Source organism: Meriones unguiculatus, chromosome 5, assembly GCF_030254825.1.
Source record: "Meriones unguiculatus strain TT.TT164.6M chromosome 5, Bangor_MerUng_6.1, whole genome shotgun sequence".
Lineage (NCBI taxonomy): Eukaryota > Metazoa > Chordata > Mammalia > Rodentia > Muridae > Meriones > Meriones unguiculatus.
In genome coordinates this window covers 41722753-41744932 of record NC_083353.1, presented here as the reverse complement: position 1 = coordinate 41744932, position 22180 = coordinate 41722753, and the positions used below count along the sequence as shown (strand labels likewise).

The 22180-nt window shown below is 50.8% G+C and overlaps 1 pseudogene; it reads left to right on the top strand.

Moving 5' to 3' along the window:
• Nucleotides 1–20425: 20425 nt before the first annotated feature.
• On the top strand, nucleotides 20426–21329 carry LOC132653957 (sperm motility kinase-like; annotated as a pseudogene).
• Nucleotides 21330–22180: the final 851 nt, after the last annotated feature.

The window sequence follows — 22180 nt, the reverse complement described above, 5'->3', positions numbered from 1 at the left end:
TCTGATATCTGATTATAGAACTGGCAAGTTGCGCTTTGGTGCCCTTTGCTGAACGGTGCCTGTGTCTCCCTTTCATTGTGTGATGGTTTAGTTAACTAGACTTGCTATCCAGTGCTCAAGTGAGTGATGCACGTTCTCTGAAGAGTGAACATCCTTGTGACCTCCTGTAAACTTCCACCCAGTTTCTCTGGCGTATGTCCCGCAGCTTGGGTGGGTGCTGTGAGGTCCACTTAATGTGAAAAACTGATAACTTTTGTTGGGAGGTGACAGCAGCCTAGCTTCAGGAGCATGGAAATGGCTGATCAGCCCTCCACCCTCAAGCTTTGTTGTCACAAGCACTTGTGGCTAGGCCCCGCGTGTAACAGCAACCTTGAACTTTTGAAGCAGTTGGGAACCTAGGTCATGCAGAAAACAAAAGCAGTCCTTCCTCATCTTCTCTTTGCTATTGCTTTTGTATTTGGTGAGGCAGGGTCTCCTGTAGCACAGGCTAGCCTCAGCATCTCTGTGTGGCCAAAGAGGACTTGAACTGATCCTCCTGCTTCCACTTTTCTAGCTTTGCCAACTGCCAAGTATTTATCCTTTATGAGACTTTCCTGACTTTCACCACAACCTCTTGTCTAAGGTCCATCAGCTGACCCTTGAAGGACTCTCAGTCAGGACACAGCTAGTTGTATCATTTCTATATGTAGAGTGTGTGTGTGTGTGTGTGTGTGTCCTCCTTAAGGTTTGGGTGTCAAGAGTCCCACAAAGAATCAAGTGTTTGAACAATGTTCCAACCAGGTGGCACCACGTTGGGCAAACTGTGGACCATGGGCAGTGGACCTAGCAGGAAGAGGTGGGTCTCTGGGCATCACTGTGGACAGACAGTGGAGTGTAACCAGCTTCCTCAGGCCTCTACTGCCCCACTGCCCTAGACCAGCTTTTCTGTCCCTGAGGACAGAATGTGAGGGAACCAGGAAGATGTGCCTAGTGATCACTGGTCCATTCCTTGCTCTGACACCACAAGGAGCCATTGTGACACCTATCCACTTAAGGCTCTGGCTGAGCCTGCTTCCTGTCTTACAGAGCAGAAGCTCTTGGTTGGAGAGCAACTGGACTTCTGTGCCCGTGACAGACTAAACTATACTCGCATTGTAGAAGCTGTTTTGACCACCCTATAGTAAGTGCCTTCTGTTCTCTAACCTACAATATTTTATTATGTTTGTTTAATAAACATAAACTCTCCTTCTAGTCCCTCCCTCACACACTCACACCATTCTCCTCTCCTCTTGTCTTAACAGAGCAGAAGTTCTTGTTAGAGAGTAATTTGACTTCTGCACCCGTGACAGGACATTCCTGGATTTGTGAAGATTTTGAACCATCATAGTAAGTTCATTCTTTTTTCTATTTGAGATCATTTTATTATGTTTATTTTGTACACAGAAAGTCTCCTCCAATTCATGTAAGGGACCCTCTTTGCTTTAAAGTAAAGATTTTTGGGGATGGCGTAATCTGGAGAGCTGGCCCATCATTTCAAGAGCATGTACTCTTGGAACTAGTTTTGATGTGCAGCTCTTCTGTGGGAGATCATAACTACCTGTAGCATTATCTAGATAGACATTATCACCATGTAATTGATGTGTAGTAGCAGAGAGTGCACTTGCGTGTGGGCATGTGAACATGTGTATGGATGCCCTCAGAGGCCCGTGGTGTAGGATCTCCTAGAGCTGGGTTTGGAGTAATTGTGAGCCACCTGACCTGGATCCTAAGAACCAAATTTCGGTAGGTCCTTTGCAGAGCTAGTTGTACCTGGACTCAGGGCCTGGCTGCCCAGCACGGACACCGCCGGGCTTGGCAGGTGTCTGTTGTTCTATATACTTCTCTCGCATCTAATTTTATTCGTGCCTGCTCTCTCCCAGTACAGGTGAGCTCAGGGTTAGGGGATGACCGTCCTTTCTTATCAGTGGCTCTTAGTTTCTAGAATCCTTTGGTTGGTTCTTCCAGTTTGCAGTTGATTCCTGTCAAATCAATCTGTCATAGTTTGCTCTACACTGCTTTGGAACATACTTTATTCTTGTCTATCTAAGCATTTAAGTACCCAGTTAGGTGGTCTGAAATGTGTCTGACCTCTTCCTTCCTTCCTTTCCTAGTCTTTTGGATGTAGGAATTCATAGCTCTAAATACTCTCCTAGGCCTGATTTTAAGTCTGTCAACTTTCTCATTGAACTTTTTGTCTCTAGCCATATGAAGGAGGAGGGCCTGACTCTGAAGCAGGACATGGAGGCCTGCTCCTCTGTGGAGGACCCCTTCAACACCGACTATAGAATGATGAGGACTCTGGGACACGGACATTTTTCTGAAGTGAAACTCGCCTTCCATGTTCCCACTGTGACCTGTGTGGCTGTAAAACTCCTTAGAAATAAGAAGAAGTACAACTCGATTTTTAACAGTGAAATAAGCGTTATGAAATCCATGAACCACCCCAATATCATCAAACTTTTTCACGTGATCGAGACGGAAGAGATCACCTACCTGGTGATGGAGCATGCCTCAGAGGGAGAGCTGCTGCGGCGGATCCTGGAACGGGGGTCTCTACCGGAGTACGAGGCTGAAAGGATATTTACTCAGGTGGTGCATGCAGTGAATTACTGTCATAACAATCAAGTTGTCCATAGAGATATAAAAGCCACCAACATCCTTATGGACTGCAGGGGGAATGCCAAGCTGATTGATTTTAGCCTCGCTGTGAAAGTAACTCCTGGGCAGAAGCTGCGGGGTTTCTGTGGCACTCTGCCCTATTGTGCCCCAGAACTCTTTGCACGGGGGGAATACGATGCGTACCCCATCGACATGTGGTGTTTAGGGATTCTCCTCTTTCTCATGGTGGCTGGGCACTTCCCTTTCCAAGCCAAATCTGTGGCAGGCATGAGGAACGAGGTCACCTCAGGCAACTTCACCATTCCTAAGCATGTTTCTATCGACATTTTCAATGTCATCTTGGAATTACTGATAATCAATCCCGGCAGAAGGCCCACCATCAAGGACATCATGAGGCGCCCCGTGATCAGGGCCAGTGAGGCACGTTCACCACCTACCTCCACCCCTAGCCTCCCAGGCACCCCGAGCCCTAGCATTGTCGGGACCATGAGAGTCATGGGCTATAAGCCTGAAGTAATCATTGAATCCCTGAGAGACCAAAAATACGACGAGGTGATGGCAACTTACCTTATATTGCAGCACCAGTCACCTGCGGGGGACTGTGGCCACAACCAGGTGAATCCTGAGAAACCCAGGCAGCCAGGCACTGTCCTCCGCCTGACAGAGCCTTACACTTATCCTGGATCCCTAAGGAGAGCTGAACCTGTTCCCTATACCTTTACCTTGCCATCTAAGGGCCAGGAAAAAGAGGAGGAGCATTATTCCAGGAAACTTGCCAGATGCCATAGCATGCCTGCCACCCTATGCTGCCATCCAGACACACACCCTCTCCACCTGGGCTGTCCTATTGCTAAGTCCATCAAGGGCAGCATCCTGGAAATGAATGTTTATTTTTCACAGGTTGGATCACGTGACAGCCACACTGATAGTGACCATTCATCTCTGGGTCTGGAGGAAGAGGACAGCTCAAGCTCCTCCTCTGAGGATTTATCAGAGATGACGACAGTCATAGAGATAGAGTCGACTATAGTCGCAGAGGAAAAGACCCTAACACAGGAAGACATCGATGCTCAAGAAGCAATCATTACCCTGAGAGTAAACATCATCAAGGAGGACACCATGCCTGAAGTGAGGGAGGAGGAAGAGACCGAGGAGAGAGAGACCCAGGAGGACAACATCACAGCTGGCCAGCCTCAGGATGCTGGCACAGCACGCCCTCAGGAACAGACCGAGGACGACAACACACCTGGCCAGCTTCAGGAAGCTGGCACAGGTCTCCCTCAGCAAGAGACCGAGGACAACACCACTCCTGGCCAGCCTCAGGATGCTGGCACAGGTGTCCCTCAGGAAGAGACAGAGGACAACACCATACCTGGCCAGCCTCAGGATGCTGGCACAGGTCTCCCTCAGCAAGAGACCGAAAACAACACCATACCTGGCCAGCCTCAGGACGCTGGCATAGCTTCCCCACAGGAAGAGACCAAGGACGACAACATCACACCTGGCCAGCCTCAGGACGCTGGCACAGCACGCCCTCAGGAAGAGACCGAGGACGACACCATACCTGGCCAACCTCAGGATGCTGGCACAGGTCTCCCTCAGCAAGAGACCGAGGACAACACCATAACTGGCCAGCCTCAAGATGCTGGCACAGGTCTCCCTCAGCAAGAGACCGAGGACAACACCACACCTGGCCAACCTCAGGATGCTGGCACAGGTCTCCCTCAGCAAGAGACCGAGGACAACACCACACCTGGCCAGCCTCAGGAAGCTGGCACAGGTCTCCCTCAGCAAGAGACCGAGGACAACACCATAACTGGCCAGCCTCAAGATGCTGGCACAGGTCTCCCTCAGCAAGAGACCGAGGACAACACCATACCTGGCCAGCCTCAGGATGCTGGCACAGGTCTCTCTCAGGAAGAGACCGAGGACAACACCACACCTGGACAGCATCAGGATGCTGGCACAGGTCTCTCTCAGGAAGAGACCGAGGACAACACCACACCTAGCCATCCTCAGGATGCTGGCACAGGTCTCCCTCAGGAAGAGTCCGAGGACAACATCACATCTGGCCAGCCTCAGGACGCTGGCAAAGGTCTACCTCAGCAAGAGACCGAGGACAACATCACACCTGTCCAGCCTCAGGATGCTGGCACAGCTCTCCCTCAGCAAGATACCGAGGAAAACATCACACCTGGCCAGCTTCAGGACGCTGGCACAGCTTCCCTCCGCAAAAGGCGTCAACGCTGGAAGCGGGTGAAGAAGACAATCATGAACGGCCTCAGACATCTGTGCTGCTGCTGCCTGCCTCCTGCTAAGACAAAGGCTGCCTCATGTAAGAACATGACTCGAATGGAAAGGGACCTTGGAGCCACCCTCAGCACCAGGTGAGTGCATTACTTCACTTCATTTTATTCACTTTTCCTTCTGTCCATTGTAACTAATGATAATTTGCCCACTTGGCACACCTGTGAACTTAACAAACTCTGTCACTTTAGAAAGACCAATACCATAGAAATCCCGGTAATGTGAACTCAGGCTTGTTGAGCAAGAAGTAGATTGTATACATGTGCTGATAAAGCAGGAAGAGGAGCAGGTGGGGCATGGCAAAGTCAGCAGAGATTGCTGAGAGACCAGTAGGGCACTTTGGTGCTGCAGGGCAAGCACAGAAAGTTCTGTGTGCTTCAAAGTCAGTAAGAGTCACTTACCTGTGTCTTTTTGCTTTGAAGTCCTAAAGACGACAGGCCCCATCTCCATGGCTTGTGGGCCAAGGGTTGGGGATCAGCCTGGATGAGATGTGGAAAGGCTCTCAGGGAAGCCAGGCCAGATGTCCAGAAGCCCGTGTGGTCACAGGAGCATTCTGCACAGGACCTATCCCAGTGCAGATCTGTCCAGGTAAAATCCCAGGCAGGAGGGGCTGCCTTTCCACTGGGTCTTCCACAGAGGGGATTGGCTGAGGTGCAGAGGTGCCCTAAAGCTTTATGTGGCACACTGATCCCTTGCTCTCTCCTCCAGCCTGCATAAACATCACAGACTGTCCTCTGGGTAGTGATTGTCCTTTATTCCCCTTTTCTTGGCAGGAAATATGATCTTTTCCACATAGTAAAACTTCTCCCCATAGTGATATAGTTTCCAATCTCCCTGTCCCACCTGTCCCAATAAACCATGCTACCACACACCATCACACTAAAATTGACCAAGGAGGACACCATCACACCAGACACCATCGTACCAAACACCATCATACCAGACACCATATGAGAAACCATCACGACAAAGAGATCAAGGAGGACACCATGACTGAAGAGACCAAGGAGGAAGAGAACAAGGGAAACACCATCATACCAGACACCATCGTACGAGATACCATCACAACAAAAGAGATCAAGGAGGATACCATCATAACTGAAGAGACCAAGGAGGAAGAGAACGAGGGCGACAACATCAGGCCTGGCCAGCCTCAGGATGCTGGCACAGCTCTCCCTCAGCAAGAGACCGAGGACGACACCACACCTAGCCAGCGTCAGGACGCTGGCACAGGTCTCACTCAGCAAGAGACCGAGGACAACACCACACCTGGCCAGCCTCAGGATGCTGGCACAGGTCTCCCTCAGCAAGAGACCGAGGACGACATCACACCTGGCCAGCCTCAGGAAGCTGGCACAGCATGCCCTCAGCATGAGACCGAGGACAACACCATACCTGGCCAGCCTCAGGAAGCTGGCACAGGTCTCCCTCAGCAAGAGACTGAGGACAACATCACACCTGGCCAGCCTCAGGATGCTGGCACAGGTCTCCCTCAGCAAGAGACCTTGGACGACATCACACCTGGCCAGCCTCAGGAAGCTGGCACAGCATGCCCTCAGCAAGAGACCGAGGACAACACCATACCTGGCCAGCCTCAGGAAGCTGGCACAGGTCTCCCTCAGCAAGAGACCGAGGACAACACCACACCTGGCCAGCCGCAGGATGCTGGCACAAGTCTCCCTCAAGAAGAGACCGAGGACGACACCACACCTGGCCATCCTCAGGAAGCTGGCACAGCTCTCCCTCAGCAAGAGACCGAGGACGAAATCACACCTGGCCAGCCTCAGTAAGCTGGCACAGGTCTCCCTCAGCAAGAGACCGAGGACAACACCAAACCTGGCCAGCCTCAGGATGCTGGCACAGGTCTCCCTCAGCAAGAGAACGAGGACAACACCACACCTGTCCAGCCTCAGGATGCTGGCACAAGTCTCCCTCAGCAAGAGACCGCGGACGACATCCCACCTGGCCTGCCTCAGGAAGCTGGCACAGGTCTCCCTCAGCAAGAGACCTTGGACGACATCACACCTGGCCAGCATCAGGACGCTGGCACAGGTCTCCATCAGCAAGAAACCGAGAACAACACCACAGCTGGCCAGCCTCAGGATGCTGGCACAGGTCTCCCTCAGCAAGAGACCGAGGACAACACCACAGCTGGCCAGCCTCAGGATGCTGGCACAGGTCTCCATCAGCAAAAGACCGAGGACAACACCACAGCTGGCCAGCCTCAGGATGCTGGCACAGGTCTCCCTCAGGAAGTGAACGAGGACAACACCATAACTGGCCAGCCTCAGGAGGATGGCACAGGTCTCCCTCAGCAAGAGAACGAGGACAACACCACACCTGACCAGCCTCAGGATGCTGGCACAGGTCTCCCTCAAAGAGACCGAGGACAGCACCACACCTGGCCAGTCGCAGGATGCTGGCACAGTTCTCCCTCAGCAAGAGAACGAGGACAACACCACACCTGGCCAGCCTCAGGAAGCTGGCACAGTTCTCACTCAGCAAGAGACCGAGGACAACACCACACCTGGTCAGCCGCAGGATGCTGGCACAGGTCTCCCTCAGCAAGAGAACGAGGACAACACCACACCTGCCCAGCCTCAGGATGCTGGCACAGGTCTCCCTCAGCAAGAGACCTTGGACGACATCACACTTGGCCAGCCTCAGGAAGCTGGCACAGCATGCCCTCAGCAAGAGACCGAGGACAACACCATACCTGGCCAGCCTCAGGAAGCTGGCACAGGTCTCCCTCAGCAAGAGACTAAGGACAACATCATACCTGGCCCGCCTCAGGATGCTGGCACAGGTCTCCCTCAGCAAGAGACCTTGGACGACATCACAGCTGGCCCGCCTCAGGATGTTGGCACAGGTCTCCCTCAGCAAGAGACTAAGGAGAACATCATACCTGGCCAGCCTCAGGATGCTGGCACAGGTCTCCCTCAGCAAGAGACCGAGTACAACACCACACCTGGCCAACCTCAGGATGCTGGCACAGGTCTCCCTCAAGAAGAGACCGAGGATGACACCACACCTGGAGGGCCTCAGGAAGCTGGCACAGCTTTCCCTCAGCAAGAGACCGAGGACAACATCACACCTGGCCAGCTTCAGTAAGCTGGCACAGGTCTCCCTCAGCAAGAGACCGAGGACAACACCACACCTGGCCAGCCTCAGGATGCTGTCACAGGTCTCCCTCAGCAAGAGAAAGAGGACAACACCACACCTGTCCAGCCTCAGGATGCTGGCAAAAGTCTCCCTCAGCAAGAGACCGTGGAGGACATCCCACCTGGCCAGCCTCAGGAAGCTGGTACAGGTCTCCCTCAGCAAGAGACCTTGGACGACATCACACCTGGCCAGCCTCAGGACGCTGGCACAGGTCTCCCTCAGCAAGAGACCGAGGACAACACCACACCTGGCCAGCCTCAGGATGCTGGCACAGGTCTCCCTCAGCAAGAGACCGAGGACAACACCAAACCTGGCCAGCCTCAGGATGCTGGTACAGGTCTCCATCAGCAAGAGACCGAGGACAACACTACAGCTGGCCAGCCTCAGGATGCTGGCACAGGTCTCCCTCAGGAAGTGAACGAGGACAACACCATAACTGGCCAGCCTCAGGACGCAGGCACAGGTCTCCCTCAGCAAGAGACCGAGGACAACACCACACCTGGCCAGCCTAAGGATGCTGGCACAGGTCTCCCTCAAGAAGAGACCGAGGACAACACCACACCTGGCCAGCCGCAGGATGCTGGCACAGTTCATTCTCAGCAAGAGAACAAGGACAACACCACACCTGGCCAGCCTCAGGAAGCTGGCACAGGTCTCCCTCAGCAAGAGACCGAGGACAACACCACACCTGGCCAGCCTCAGACGCTGGCACAGGTCTCCCTCAGCAAGACACCGAGGACAATATCACACCTGGCCAGCATCAGGATGCTGGCACAGGTCTCCCTAAGGAAGTGACGGAGGACAACACCATATCTAGCCAGCCTCAGGACGCTGGCACAGGTCTCCCTCAGCAAGAGTCCGAGGACAACACAACACCTGGCCAGCTTCAGGAAGCTGGCACAGGTCTCCCTCAGCAAGAGACCGAGGACAACACCACACCTGGCCAGTCTCAGGATGCTGGCACACGTCTCCCTCAGCAAGAAACCGAGGACGACATCACATCTGGCCAGCCTCAGGATGCTGGCACAGCTCTCCCTCAGCAAGAGACCGAGGACAACACCACACCTGGCCAGCCTCAGGATGCTGGCACAGGTCTCCCTCAGCAAGAAACCGAGGACAACACCACACCTGGCCAGCCTCAAGATGCTGGCACAGGTCACCCTCAGCAAGAGACCTTGGATGACATCACACCTGGCCAGCCTCAGGAAGCTGGCACAGCATGCCCTCAGCAAGACACCGAGGACAACACCATACCTGGCCAGCTCAGGAAGCTGGCACAGGTCTCCCTCAGCAAGAGACCAAGGACGACATCACACCTGGGCAGCATCAGGATGCTGGCACAAGTCTCCCTCAGCAAGAGACCGCGGAGGACATCCCACCTGGCCAGCCTCAGGAAGCTGGTACAGGTCTCCCTCAGCAAGAGACCTTGGACGACATCACACCTGGCCAGCCTCAGGACACTAGCACAGGTCTCCCTCAGCAAGAGACCGAGGACAACACCACACCTGGCCAGCCTCAGGATGCTGGCACAGGTCTCCCTCAGCAAGAGACCGAGGACAACCCCACACCTGGCCAGCCTCAGGATGCTGGCACAGGTCTCCCTCAGCAAGAGAACGAGGACAACACCACACCTGACCAGCCTCAGGATGCTGGCACAGGTCTCCCTCAAGAAGAGACCGAGGATAGCACCACACCTGGCCAGTCGCAGGATGCTGGCACAGTTCTCCCTCAGCAAGAGAACGAGGACAACACCACACCTGGCCAGCCTCAGGAAGCTGGCACAGTTCTCACTCAGCAAGAGACCGAGGACAACACCACACCTGGTCAGCCGCAGGATGCTGGCACAGGTCTCCCTCAGCAAGAGAACGAGGACAACACCACACCTGCCCAGCCTCAGGATGCTGGCACAGGTCTCCCTCAGCAAGAGACCGAGGACGACATCACACCTGGCCAGCCTCAGGAAGCTGGCACAGCATGCCCTCAGCAAGAGACCGAGGACAACATCACACCTGGCCAGCTTCAGTAAGCTGGCACAGGTCTCCCTCAGCAAGAGACCGAGGACAACACCACACCTGGCCAGCCTCAGGATGCTGGTACAGGTCTCCATCAGTAAGAGACCGAGGACAACACCACAGCTGGTCAGCCTCAGGATGCTGGCACAGGTCTCACTCAGGAAGTGAACGAGGACAACACCATAACTGGCCAGCCTCAGGACGCTGGCACAGGTCTCCCTCAGCAAGAGCCCGAGGACAACACCACACCTGGCCAGCCTCAGGATGCTGGCACAGGTCTCCCTCAAGAAGAGACCGAGTACAACACCACACCTGGCCAGCCGCAGGATGCTGGCACAGTTCTTTCTCAGCAAGAGAACGAGGACAACACCACACCTGGCCAGCCTCAGGAAGCTGGCACAGGTCTCCCTCAGCAAGAGACCGAGGACAACACCACACCTGGCCAGCCTCAGACGCTGGCACAGGTCTCCCTCAGCAAGACACCGAGGACAATATCACACCTGGCCAGCCTCAGGATGCTGGCACAGGTCTCCCTAAGGAAGTGACGGAGGACAACACCATATCTAGCCAGCCTCAGGACGCTGGCACAGGTCTCCCTCAGCAAGAGTCCGAGGACAACACAACACCTGGCCAGCCTCAGGATGCTGGCACAAGTCTCCCTCAAGAAGAGACCAAGGACAACACCATACCTGGCCAGCCTCAGGAAGCTGGAACAGCTCTCTCTCAGCAAGAGACCGAGGAAGACATCACACCTGGCCAGCCTCAGGAAGCTGGCAAAGGTCTCCCTCAGCAAGAGACCTAGGACAACACCACACCTGGCCAGCCTCAGGATGCTGGCACACGTCTCCCTCAGCAAGAGACCAAGGACGACATCACATCTGGCCAGCCTCAGGATGCTGGCACAGCTCTCCCTCAGCAAGAGACCGAGGACAACACCACACCTGGCCAGCCTCAGAATGCTGGCACAGGTCTCCCTCAGCAAGAGACCGAGGACAACACCACACCTGGCCAGCCTCAGGATGCTGGCACAGGTCTCCCTCAGCAAGAGACCTTGGACGACATCACACCTGGCCAGCCTCAGGACGCTTCCACAGGTCTCCCTCAGCAAGAGACTGAGGACAACACCACACCTGGCCAGCCTCAGGATGCTGGCACAGGTCTCCCTCAGCAAGAGACCGAGGACAACACCACACCTGGCCAGCCTCAGGATGCTGGCACAGGTCTCCATCAGCAAGAGACCGAGGACAACACCACAGCTGGCCAGCCTCAGGATGCTGGCACAGGTTTCCCTCAGGAAGTGAACGAGGACAACACCATAACTGGCCAGCCTCAGGACGCTGGCACAGGTCTCCCTCAGCAAGAGACCGAGGACAACACCACACCTGGCCAGCCCCAGGATGCTGGCACAGGTCTCCCTCAAGAAGAGACCGAGGACAACACCACACCTGGTCAGCCGCAGGATGCTGGCACAGTTCTTTCTCAGCAAGAGAACGAGGACAACACCACACCTGGCCAGCCTCAGGAAGCTGGCACAGGTCTCCCTCAGCAAGAGACCGAGGACAACACCACACCTGGCCAGTCTCAGTTTGCTGGCACACGTCTCCCTCAGCAAGAGACCGAGGACGACATCACATCTGGCCAGCCTCAGGATGCTGGCACAGCTCTCCCTCAGCAAGAGACCGAGGACAACACCACAGCTGGCCAGCCTCAGGATGCTGGCACAGGTCTCCCTCAGCAAGAAACCGAGGACAACACCACACCTGGCCAGCCTCAAGATGCTGGCACAGGTCACCCTCAGCAAGAGACCTTGGACGACATCACACCTGGCCAGCCTCAGGAAGCTGGCACAGCATGCCCTCAGCAAGACACCGAGGACAACACCATACCTGGCCAGCTCAGGAAGCTGGCACAGGTCTCCCTCAGCAAGAGACCAAGGACGACATCACACCTGGCCAGCATCAGGATGCTGGCACAAGTCTCCCTCAGCAAGAGACCGCGGAGGACATCCCACCTGGCCAGCCTCAGGAAGCTGGTACAGGTCTCCCTCAGCAAGAGACCTTGGACGACATCACACCTGGCCAGCCTCAGGACACTGGCACAGGTCTCCCTCAGCAAGAGACCGAGGACAACACCACACCTGGCCAGCCTCAGGATGCTGGCACAGGTCTCCCTCAGCAAGAGACCGAGGACAACCCCACACCTGGCCAGCCTCAGGATGCTGGCACAGGTCTCCATCAGCAAGAGACCGAGGACAACACCACAGCTGGCCCGCCTCAGGATGCTGGCACAGGTCTCCCTCAGGAAGTGAATGAGGACAACACCATAACTGGCCAGCCTCAGGACGCTGGCACAGGTCTCCCTCAGCAAGAGACCGAGGACAACACCACACCTGGCCAGCCTCAGGATGGTGGCACAGGTCTCCCTCAAGAAGAGACCGAGGACAACACCACACCTGCCCAGGCTCAGTATGCTGGCACAGGTCTCCCTCAGCAAGAGACCTAGGACGACATCACACCTGGCCAGCCTCAGAAGCTGGCACAGCATGCCCTCAGCAAGACACCGAGGACAACACCATACCTGGCCAGCCTCAGGAAGCTGGCAAAGGTCTCCCTCAGCAAGAGACCGAGGACGACATCACACCTGGCCATCCTCAGGAAGCTGGCACAGGTCTCCGTCAGCAAGAGACCTTGGACGACATCACACCTGGCCAGCCTCAGGTGGCTGGCACAGGTCTCCCTCAGGAAGTGACCGAGGACAACATCAAACCTGGCCAACCTCAGGAAGCTCGCACAGGTCTCTCTCAGCAATAGATGGAGGAAAACACCACACCTGGCCAGACTCAGGATGCTGGCAAAGTTCTCCCTCAGCAAGGGACCGAGGACAACACCACACCTGGCCAGTCTCAGGATGCTGGCACAGGTCTCCCTCAGCAAGAGAACGAGGACAACACCACACCTGTCCAGCCTCAGGATGCTGGCACAAGTCTCCCTCAGCAAGAGACCGCGGACGACATCCCACCTGGCCAGCCTCAGGAAGCTGGCACAGGTCTCCCTCACCAAGAGACCTTGGACGACCTCACACCTGGCCAGCCTCAGGACGCTGGCACAGGTCTCCGTCAGCAAGAAACCGAGGACAACACCACCGCTGGCCAGCCTCATGATGCTGGCACAGGTCTCCCTCAGCAAGAGACAGAGGACAACACCAAACCTGGCCAGCCTCAGGATGCTGGCACAGGTCTCCATCAGCAAAAGACCGAGGACAACACCACAGCTGGCCAGCCTCAGGATGCTGGCACAGGTCTCACTCAGGAAGTGAACGAGGACAACACCATAACTGGCCAGCCTCAGGATGCTGGCCCAGGTCTCCCTCAGCAAGAGACCGAGGACAACACCACACATGGCCAGCCTCAGGAAGCTGACACAGCTTTCCCCGCAACCGGCGTCAATGCTGGAAGCTGGTGTAGAAGACAGTCATGAACGGCCTCAGACATCTGTGCTGCTGCTGCCTGCCTCCTGCTAAGACAAAGGCCGCCTCATGTAAGAACATGACTCCAATGAAAAGGGACCTTGGAGCCACCCTCAGCACCAGGTGAGTGCATTACTTCACTTCACTTTATTCACTTTTCCTTCTCTCCTTTGTAACTAATCTCTCCCTAGTGCTATAGTTTCCAGTCTGCCTGTCCTACCTGCCCCAAGATGGGTTCCCAGGTTGAGAATTGCAGCCTACAAACAGCCTGATGGGAATTCTTTAGAAGGAGCCTCCTGCCATCCTTTTGCAAGAGCCCCGAACCCACACACATGCCAAACCCATCACAGGTTACATTGCTTGAGTCCTCAGACCCAACTCAGAACAAAGCCTGGAAAACTCAGTTTTGGAGTGACTGCCGTGGTAGCTGTGCCCTCTCTTGACACCAATTCTGCCCTAGTTACTCACCTCTTGCATATCTATCCTTGTTCCTTCAAGGCGACCATTCACATTGGATCCCACACTCACCACCACATGCCACACTGTGAGGGTGTGAGAGGTGTCCTGACAAGTCTAACTAGAGACTCTTGGAGGAGCAACCCACTGTGTCCCTGTGTCATGGCAGCCTCAAGCCCCTACCTCGTGTATGTACCAGCTGGACAGATCTTAAGGCTGCTTCCATTTCTTCAAGTCTCTGCCCTTTGCATATTCTTACACAGTTAATTATCCCTGCACAGCCTTTGGGGAGAGTTCTGGGAAGCCTTATCTTTCCATCCTAGTATCACAGTGGTAAGACTTCATCTCTTGTGTTCTTTCTCCCTAGACTGTGGCAACAAGTATCACATCGTGAGACACACAGATGCCTGTGTGATTGACCGTGTATGGTCCATCCTTCCTGGCGCTTCCCTGAACTTGAATGTAGGACAAAGGTCCTTGAAGATAGCCTCGATCTTCAACAGCATGCCCCCATAATGTACTTCCACACCCGAAACACTCTTGAGCAACTCTAAGCCTATAGGATGGACATTGAATATGGCAGATGGATGTGTTTCATTCTGCACAAATTGGAAAACAAAGGTATGTACACCGTACCATAGGTGTATACCCAGGGTTTCAACGGGCAACTGCTTTAAGTGCTGAAAAGGCTGATTGTGTAATTACACAGTTATTGGAAATAGTGGAAATTTTGGGGATACCTTCACAAATTAAGACTGATAATGAACCTACATATATATGTAGTAAGATGAAGCAATTCTTTGCCTATTATACTATAAATCTTTATGCTATAAATGATTTATAAAACTTTATACTACAAATGATTTATAAAATCTTTATACTATAGTATAAAATGATCTTTATATAACATACTATTGTAAAGATTTGTAAATCATTTACACTATAGTATAAAGATCATTTAAATGATCTCTATATCCTTCATACTATAAAGATTTATAAATCATTTATACTATAGTATAAAATAAATGATAGTATAATATAAATCATAATATAGTATAAGTGATTTATAAATCATTTATACTTTAGTATACTATAAAGGATAGTATAGCATAAATGGTAGCCTAGTATAAATGATGCTCTATATAGTATAAATGGTATAATTTATATTATACTATCATTTATACTATGCTATCATTTAAATGATAGTGTAGTACAAATGATAGTATCTAGTATAAATGATAGTATGTTATAAATGTTACTATATATAGTATACATGGTATAATTTATACTATACTATCCTTTATGTTATACTATCATTTAAATGACAGTATAGTACAAATGCTACTATATATAGTATAAATGATAGTATAGTATAAATGATGCTATATATAGTATAAATGATATAATTTATACTATACTATCCTTTATAATATACTATAGTATAAATGATGTATAAATCACTTATACTTTACTATGATTTATACTATACTATCATTTATTTTATACTATAGTATAAATGATTTATAAATCTTTATAGTATAAATGATATAGAGATCATTTAAATGATCTTTATACTATAGTGTAAATGATTTATAAATCTTTACAATAGTATAAGTTATATAAAGATCATTTTATACTATAGTATAAAGATTTTATAAATCATTTATAGTATGAAGTTTTATAAATCATTTATTGTATGAAGTTTTATAAATCATTTATAGTATAAAGATTTATAGTATAATAGGCAAAGAATTGCTTCATCTTACTACATATATATGTAGGTTCATTATCAGTCTTAACTTGTGAAGGTATCCCCAAAATTTCCACTATTTCCAATAACTGTGTAATTACACAATCAGCCTTTTCAGCAATTAAAGCAGTTGCCCGTTGAAACCCTGGGTATACACCTATGGTACGGTGTACATACCTTTGTTTTCCAATTTGTGCAGAATGAAACACATCCATCTGCCATATTTCACTCTTTTGGTATCCCTAGGCTTATTTCCAGCACGCAGTCGAGTGTGGTTATACAGAGGACAAGTGGGACATTTTTTATTATTTCTTTGCTTGTTGCCCAAGTTATAGAAAAAAAATTAACTTTTACTTTTAACATCGTGTCTTTCATGAAATGTTGAGGTGTTGTAATTGATCAGTTTCCTCATTTGCTTGTACCAATGGACCTGGAAGCCGGTATGAGACCGAATCCGCGTGATATATAATGGAGGGTTTCTACTTTTGTTAAGCCTTTTGCAGTTGCATAAATAATAAAGTTAATTCTAAACCATCAGGAATAAAGTCAGCAGTTTCTATATGCCAAACAACTCATTCTACATATTGAGAGCCAGCAATTATAATAAGATTCAGGGAAATCTACTAATACCATAAAGATTACATACAATTCTGATTTTTGAATCGATTTTTGAACTGAACTATATGGTCTTTTGTTCACCTGGCTTTTGTGTGTGTGTGTGTGTGTGTGTCTGTGTGTGTGGTGTAAGTCTTTAATCTTTCACTTGGGAGACAGAGAAAGGTGGCTGTCTGAGTTTGAGATCAGCCTGGTTTACAGAGTAAACGACAGAACAGCCAGGGCTACACAGAGAAACCCTGTCTTGAAAAACAAAAAACAAAAAACGATGACCATCAAAAAGCCGCAGTTTTCCATCTGTAAAATGGGGACACAGTCATTGTAGGATTCTTAGCAAGAATGCAATCCTTAAGGCTCCAACAGCAACCATGGTGGCCAGCAACCTGGAGGGTTGCAAAGCCATTACAAAGGCTTTGGGATCCATTTTCACTCATCAGGAAAACCAAAGGAGTTCAATAGTCTTAGCCTATTGCTCCACAGCCACCATCCTCTGCCTTCGGCTGAACCAGTTTGATCCTGGGATGTTTTCCCAACTAATCTTAGGGCTGTGTTCACAAATCCCACATCCAACAGTGTTCGGTTGGACTTAGCAGAGCATCCGGGTTTTCCTGCCCCTATCCTGAACCCCACAAACCCCAGGGCAAAATGACACTGGCAGTAGCTAAGCATGCGTTTTCCTCCCTGATTCCGCTGAGACTGTGTTATTAGGATTTTACTGCTTATTCTAAAGAACAAGTTAATTTTCCATTTTCGCATCAAATATGGAAAGGAATTACCCACTCACTAAGCTTCACATATTCGCACATAAACTGGGGTCTTACAGGAGGAAGAGGGTCACTGGCACCAAGGGAAAACTGGACAGAACTGACTGGCCCAGTGACACTTCCGTACATGGACACGGGGAACTTTGAATACATTCCCCTGATGACACTGCCTACTGCCCACCCCTTCCAAGCCCCTCACTCTTTCCCTTTGCTGTTCAGCACCTTGCTTCCCAAGTACAAGTACGGGCCAAGTGCCGTGGACTCCTGTCCAGAGGACTGATGGACACACGGGATGGTTCCTGGGCTCTAGCACAGAGGCTCCTCCTAGCTGGTTATCTCAGGATCTTCCTGGCAGGTCAAGAGGTATTAGTCCAACAAAGGGGCTAGAGACAAGCGTCAGCTCAGATCTTGTGATGGTGATTGTGGAACAGGGCAGCTGAAAAGGAATTCAGGGATAGAATAAGTATAAGTCTAAAAGGAGCTTGCTCTTTGAGGAAGGATGGGACTTTCCTTGGTGAGACTTGCCATGCCCTGTCCCTCCAGCCTACTTCTGTCCTCCTCTCTGCCTGCATCTGTACGTTCATGGGTTATCTTCTGCCTTAAGGAGGGCGATTATGGCACCAAGCAAGGGTGTTATCAGGCAGCGGAGGGGAGGGCAATAATGATTTTGAAGCAAAGGGTCGAGCCTGTGCTCTTGAGTTCTGCTGGTCCTACAGCTCAAAGAACATATTCAGGAACAAAAACCGCCTAGTGCTGGAATTATCTGCCCAGGACTGCACAGACCCCAAGCCCCAAAATAAGCACCTGTCTTTTTGGAGAAACAGGGGACTTTTTATGGTCAAGGGCAGTCTACCCAAATTTCCAAGTCTAGGCGTGGATAAAACTCCTTCCTCCAACCTTAATCTGATCATGTTTGGGGAAAGGCAGTGGGTAACAGAACCTTCATGGTCCAGCAACAAAGCCCTTCAGGTTCCTTTCTGTTTTGCCAAGGTGTTGGTCATGAGAGGAGGGTCTATGGTCTGTGACTTCCAAAAATCTGACATCTGATTACAGAACTGGCAAGTTGCGCTTTTTTGCCGGTTGCTGAATGGTGCCTGTGTCTCCCTTTCATTGTGTGATGGTTTAGTTAACTAGACTTGCTATCCAGTGCTCAAGTGAGTGATGCACGTTCTCTGAAGAGTGAACATCCTTGTTGACCTCCTGTAAACTTCCACCCAGTTTCTCTGGCGTATGTCCCGCAGCTTGGGTGGGTGCTGTGAGGTCCACTTAATGTGAAAAACTGATGACTTTTGGTGGGAGGTGACAGCAGCCTAGCTTCAGGAGCATGGAAAAGGCTGATCAGCCCTCCACCCTCAAGCTTTGTTGTCACAAGCACTTGTGGCTAGGCCCCGCGTGTAACAGCAACCTTGAACTTTTGAAGCAGTTGGGAACCTAGGTCATGCAGAAAACAAAAGCAGTCCTTCCTCATCTTCTCTTTGCTATTGCTTTTGTATTTGGTGAGGCAGGGTCTCCTGTAGCACAGGCTGGCCTCAGCATCTCTGTGTGGCCAAAGAGGACTTGAACTGATCATCCTGCTTCCACTTTTCTAGCTTTGCCAACTGCCAAGTATTTATCCTTTATGAGACTTTCCTGACTTTCACCACAACCTCTTGTCTAAGGTCCATCAACTGACCCTTGAAGGACTCTCAGTCAGGACACAGCTAGTTGTATCATGTCTATATGTAGAGTGTGTGTGTGTGTGTGTGTGTCCTCCTTAAGGTTTGGGTGTCAAGAGTCCCACAAAGAATCAAGTGTTTGAACAATGTTCCAACCAGGTGGCACCATGTGGGGCAAACTGTGGACCTTGGGCAGTGGACCTAGCAAAAAGAGGTGGGTCTCTGGGCATCACTGTGGACAGACAGTGGAGTGTAACCAGCTTCCTCAGGCCCCTACTGCCCCACTGCCCTAGACCAGCTTTTCTGTCCCTGAGGACAGAATGTGAGGGAACCAGGAAGTTGTGCCTAGTGATCACTGGTCCATTCCTTGCTCTGACACCACAAGGAGCCTTTGTGACACCTATCCACTTAAGGCTCTGGCTGAGCCTGCTTCCTGTCTTACAGAGCAGAAGCTCTTGGTTGGAGAGCAACTGGACTTCTGTGCCTGTGACAGACTAAACTATACTCGCATTGTAGAAGCTGTTTTGACCACCCTATAGTAAGTGCCTTCTGTTCTCTAACCTACAATATTTTATTATGTTTGTTTAATAAACATAAACTCTCCTTCTAGTCCCTCCCTCACACACTCACACAATTCTCCTCTCCTCTTGTCTTAACAGAGCAGAAGTTCTTTTTAGAGAGTAATTTGACTTCTGCACCCGTGACAGGACATTCCTGGATTTGTGAAGATTTTGAACCATCATAGTAAGTTCATTCTGTTTTCTATCTGAGAACATTTTATTATGTTTATTTTGTACACAGAAAGTCTCCTCCAATTCATGTAAGGGACCCTCTTTGTTTTAAAGTAAAGATTTTTGGGGATGGCGTAATCTGGAGAGCTGGCCCATCATTTCAAGAGCATGTACTCTTGGAACTAGGTTTGTTGTGCAGCTCTTCTGTGGGAGATCATAACTACCTGTAGCATTATCTAGATAGACATTATCACCATGTAATTGATGTGTAGTAGCAGAGAGTGCACTTGCGTGTGGGCATGTGACCATGTGTATGGATACCCTCAGAGGCCCGTGGTGTAGGATCTCCTAGAGCTGGGTTTGGAGTAATTGTGAGCCACCTGACCTGGATCCTAAGAACCAAATTTCGGTAGGTCCTCTGCAGAGCTAGTTGTACCTGGACTCAGGGCCTGGCTGCCCAGCACGGACACCGCCGGGCTTGGCAGGTGTCTGTTGTTCTATATACTTCTCTCGCATCTAATTTTATTCGTGCCTGCTCTCTCCCAGTACAGGTGAGCTCAGGGTTAGGGGATGACCGTCCTTTCTTATCAGTGGCTCTTAGTTTCTAGAATCCTTTGGTTGGTTCTTCCAGTTTGCAGTTGATTCCTGTCAAACCAATCTGTCGTAGTTTGCTCTACACTGCTTTGGAACATACTTCATTCTTGTCTATCTAAGCATTTAAGTACCCAGTTAGGTGGTCTGAAATGTGTCTGACCTCTTCCTTCCTTCCTTTCCTAGTCTTTTGGATGTAGGAATTCATAGCTCTAAATACTCTCCTAGGCCTGATTTTAAGTCTGTCAACTTTCTCATTGAACTTTTTGTCTCTAGCCATATGAAGGAGGAGGGCCTGACTCTGAAGCAGGACATGGAGGCCTGCTCCTCTGTGGAGAACCCCTTCAACACCGACTATAGAATGATGAGGACTCTGGGACACGGACATTTTTCTGAAGTGAAACTCGCCTTCCATGTTCCCACTGTGACCTGTGTGGCTGTAAAACTCCTTAGAAATAAGAAGAAGTACAACTCGATTTTTAACAGTGAAATAAGCGTTATGAAATCCATGAACCACCCCAATATCATCAAACTTTTTCACGTGATCGAGACGGAAGAGATCACCTACCTGGTGATGGAGCATGCCTCAGAGGGAGAGCTGCTGCGGCGGATCCTGGAACGGGGGTCTCTACCGGAGTGCGAGGCTGAAAGGATATTTACTCAGGTGGTGCATGCAGTGAATTACTGTCATAAAAATCAAGTTGTCCATAGAGATATAAAAGCCACCAACATCCTTATGGACTGCAGGGGGAATGCCAAGCTGATTGATTTTAGCCTCGCTGTGAAAGTAACTCCTGGGCAGAAGCTGCGGGGTTTCTGTGGCACTCTGCCCTATTGTGCCCCAGAACTCTTTGCACGGGGGGAATACGATGCGTACCCCATCGACATGTGGTGTTTAGGGATTCTCCTCTTTCTCATGGTGGCTGGGCACTTCCCTTTCCAAGCCAAATCTGTGGCAGGCATGAGGAACGAGGTCACCTCAGGCAACTTCACCATTCCTAAGCATGTTTCTATCGACATTTTCAATGTCATCTTGGAATTACTGATAATCAATCCCGGCAGAAGGCCCACCATCAAGGACATCATGAGGCGCCCCATGATCAGGGCCAGTGAGGCACGTTCACCACCTACCTCCACCCCTAGCCTCCCAGGCACCCCGAGCCCTAGCATTGTCGGGACCATGAGAGTCATGGGCTATAAGCCTGAAGTAATCATTGAATCCCTGAGAGACCAAAAATACGACGAGGTGATGGCAACTTACCTTATATTGCAGCACCAGTCACCTGCGGGGGACTGTGGCCACAACCAGGTGAATCCTGAGAAACCCAGGCAGCCAGGCACTGTCCTCCACCTGACAGAGCCTTACACTTATCCTGGATCCCTAAGGAGAGCTGAACCTGTTCCCTATACCTTTACCTTGCCATCTAAGGGCCAGGAAAAAGAGGAGGAGCATTATTCCAGGAAACTTGCCAGATGCCATAGCATGCCTGCCACCCTATGCTGCCTTCCAGACACACACCCTCTCCATCTGGGCTGTCCTATTGCTAAGTCCATCAAGGGCAGCATCCTGGAAATGAATGTTTATTTTTCACAGGTTGGATCACGTGACAGCCACACTGATAGTGACCATTCATCTCTGGGTCTGGAGGAAGAGGACAGCTCAAGCTCCTCCTCTGAGGATTTATCAGAGATGACGACAGTCATAGAGATAGAGTCGACTATAGTCGCAGAGGAAAAGACCCTAACAAAGGAAGACATCGATGCTCAAGAAGCAATCATTGCCCTGAGAGTAAACATCATCAAGGAGGACACCATGCCTGAAGTGAGGGAGGAGGAAGAGACCGAGGAGAGAGAGACCCAGGAGGACAACATCACAGCTGGCCAGCCTCAGGATGCTGGCACAGCACGCCCTCAGGAAGAGACCGAGGACGACATCACACCTGGCCAGCTTCAGGAAGCTGGCACAGGTCTCCCTCAGCAAGAGACCGAAAACAACACCATACCTGGCCAGCCTCAGGATGCTAGCATAGCTTCC